Source organism: Apteryx mantelli, chromosome Z, assembly GCF_036417845.1.
Source record: "Apteryx mantelli isolate bAptMan1 chromosome Z, bAptMan1.hap1, whole genome shotgun sequence".
NCBI classification, from domain to species: Eukaryota; Metazoa; Chordata; class Aves; order Apterygiformes; family Apterygidae; genus Apteryx; species Apteryx mantelli.
In genome coordinates, this window is record NC_090020.1 from 32,206,064 (window position 1) to 32,209,390 (window position 3,327).

The window sequence follows — 3,327 nt, forward strand, 5'->3', positions numbered from 1 at the left end:
GCCCAGAGACAGATACATGGGGATGATGTAGAGGATGCGAAGGATGCCAAGTCGTCACTAGAGGCATTGGACCTTACTGCTCTCTTATTTACCCCAGTACCCAGAAGTAACTCCCCCTGGAGCCAGGGACCTAGATTTTAGCTCCTGGTGCTTTTTTTTTGTGTCTGTCGTGTGGGGGCCACCTCAGCTGAGCGCTGGACGTCCTGTCGTGATACAAAGTGGAGCAGCTGGGACACTCAGCACTTAAACTGCTTTGAGCTATAGCGTGCAATGTCTTAAGCTGTGCAAAAAACCTGGATATCAAAGCAGCTACTGGGCTGCTGCAACTGTCTGTGGGAGACCAGAGCAGCTTGGAATTCGTGACATGAAAAAGGTAGCGTAAAAAAAAGCTCGGGCTCCTGGGAGGTGTGGGAGGTAATTTAATATCATCCTGTTGGCATAAAATAAATGCAAGTGAGAGGGAAAAGAGGCCTATGATTTACAATAGGCTTAGTAAGGCTGCGTGCATTTACAATAGGCCTGAAAGAAGGGCAAAACAAATGTTTCCAGAAGTTTCCTAAAAAGCAGCCTTTCTGCTTAGATAATTTTTCAAGGGCTTGGTATGCAGGAATGAAACAATATTTTAAAAAGAAAATTTCCAAGTCATGAACATCTTCTTTGAAAGAGTTTCCAGCTTCTTCAAAACTTAAAAAGGGTTTGTGTTCATTTCAAGTTTTGGGTGAAAATTTGGGTCAAGTTTCAAGATGGTTTCTCGACCTCTAATTACTATTATTAACACTCCTAAATGGACTCTTTAGAAAATCCCTTGACTAAGGAGGACTGGAGTGAGCTAATGAGTATGAGAGGGAGAAGAAGGTCCTTGTTTGAATTTTAAATACCTCGGCCTCACTAATTGGGGACCAATGGAGAATTCTTCTTTTGGAGAGGAGAGAGTTCAGGGGCAGGTGGGAGCAAGAACAATAATTTTTCGACCTGTCACTTTGAAATATACCCACTGCTGCTTTGACATGGCAGTGAATGAATTTTTCAGCAACAATACGTAACTCTATCCTCCCTTTAGGCACTTGCAGGGCTTATTTGTTTTCGTTTTTAAAAAATGAGCTGGGCAGGTTTTTCCAAGGTCTCACGGCTTTAATGAAGAATAACAATCTCTGATGATCCTGGCAGCAGGCATCTTTTTTTTCCAAATAAAAACGAAGAGGCAGAGAGCCTTGTACCTACAGCTCTGTTATGCGTTAGACCAGCAGGGTCCCCACTGACAGCGCTGTTCCAACTGGACACTCTCCCTGTCTTCCTATACTTTTGTTTTCCCTGTTTCTGGTAAATATATTTTTGGATGCTGTTCCCTCTGTTGCATGCAACATTCCCACCCTCAGGACCCACCCTGATTTTTCTCCTCAGAGGATCTACAGCTGCTGTAGTTTTATCCAGCATGGAGAAGATTTTCAGTACTTTGTTGCAGTAGAAGCCTATTTCAGTGATCAACACCTGAACACAGCTGACAAACTCCATACTCTTCCTCCTGCATAAAGGGTGGGGAATGTATTTACAACAATTAATATTTCTTCTTTCTGTTCCACAGGACTTTTGAAAGCTATTGTACATGCTAACATACAACATGATGAGTCCCTCTTGAACTTAGAAATGCAGGCTCGTATATTAGACACAGGAAAGCTCTGCAGATTGGGCTGTACCCAGTATTTTCAGAAGGCAATTCCAAGTCACGAACAACGGAGAATCAAAGTGACTGTCTGTTTCCAGGAACATTTTCTTCTTTCCATAAGGCAATGAATCCAATGACCTGAAATATTTTATGTTCACTGATATTTTGGCCAATTACTCTTTGTTTTGTAATTGCACATATATAGTCAATTCCACCCACGTGAAGCTGCACAAAGTTTAAGGATCAGTCAGGGTCAACCTGAAACTTCACCGATGTATAATGCTTTTGCTGTTTGGCTGTATGGAGAACTGAATCCCACCAATTCTGTGCATGGTGACAAACTAGTTGGGGGTGGATGTCTGAGCTGAAGTAAATTGCACACTCATTTCCCGTCTTACCCTTATGGCTCTATAGTCCTATTTTTATACCTTGTTCTGCTATTGCTTAAATAAAGAAATGCTTATTTATACATGAAAAATTTGCTTCCACCTAGGAGAATACACTAATGCCAATGCAAAGCAACCTTGCCCACCTTCTGCATTTGTAAACTCCATTACTGTTAATGTGGGGAGGGAGCCGGTGAAAATCATCAGTGTTGCAGTCTGGTCTTACCAAATAGTACTGACAATGAGAATGGGAGCTTCAGGTGTCTCAAAAACTGCTTATCTTGCCACTGATTACACAAGGTGCTGTGGCCCAGCCCTGCAACTAAATATGCAGTTAGTTTTGCTGATCGTTGTGCTGGTATTTTGACTCCCATGAGGAAGAATAGGAAAGAAGATGCTAGGGATAAGAGGACTGACAAACCGATTTGCTTATTTGCTGTTATGGAGTGTTTTATAAGCTAGAGTAGAAAGCACCTCCTGCTTTTAGTTTGCATGTGTTTACATTGCAATGGAAGAAGCATCTGACTGGAGAAAAAATGGGACCCAATGTGTGCTTGTTACTACATTATAAATGTAACCTTTTGCTCCAACTAACAGCTTGATAGTGATTTTGTTGCTTGCTTTTCCCCTTTACTGGACAGACTTTGCTCCCTAGGCAGAAGCAGGCAGCTGTTTTCAGTATCAGTTCCAAAAGACAAATCTTGAAAGAAGAGCAAGGTGCCATCCTTGCACTCTGGCTGGGGATTATGAAAAGATTTGATTGGGAGAAAAAGAAAAAACAAAGTAAGAAAAGCTGGCAGCTGCCTTCTACACACGAGCTATGCAGTCAGCCACTTGGAATGAACTTAAACAGCTTCAGAATAGGTCATATAAATGTATTCTCTCTTTTAAGCAGGTTTAAGCAAAAGCAGATTTCTGTTTCTCTTTCCCAACACGGTGCTGTGTGTGTGAAGCCAGACACAGAATGAGGGAACATATGGAACTGATTTTCCTTGGTGATAAACACGTGACTCTTCTCCTTAGACCTGCCACTATTTCAATAGCTCAGACATAAGTTAGGCACTAGAAATGGGCCATGAAGTAACCAAAGGATGGTTCCCAGAATACATTCGAGTTCCTAAAAAATAGTTATGCATAGAACATGCTTTAATTTAGGTGGCCCTGGGCAGACGCTTATGAGCCTGTCAGGATGGGGCCAAAACTGGCCAACCTCAAGTTTTCAGTGGCACCTACATGACAGAAGAAGGCTGTGGATGGCTTTTTGCAAACCTTTACCCC

At 42.1% G+C, this 3,327-nt stretch overlaps 1 long non-coding RNA gene across 1 annotated transcript; it reads left to right on the forward strand.

Annotated features, from left to right (window-relative positions):
* The first annotated feature begins 271 nt into the window (after window positions 1-271).
* On the forward strand, window positions 272-2,060 carry LOC106497252 (uncharacterized). The gene is made up of 2 exons (XR_001294778.1): window positions 272-373; window positions 1,583-2,060. It is a non-coding gene; the product is annotated as an uncharacterized lncRNA (long non-coding RNA).
* The last annotated feature ends 1,267 nt before the right edge of the window (window positions 2,061-3,327 follow it).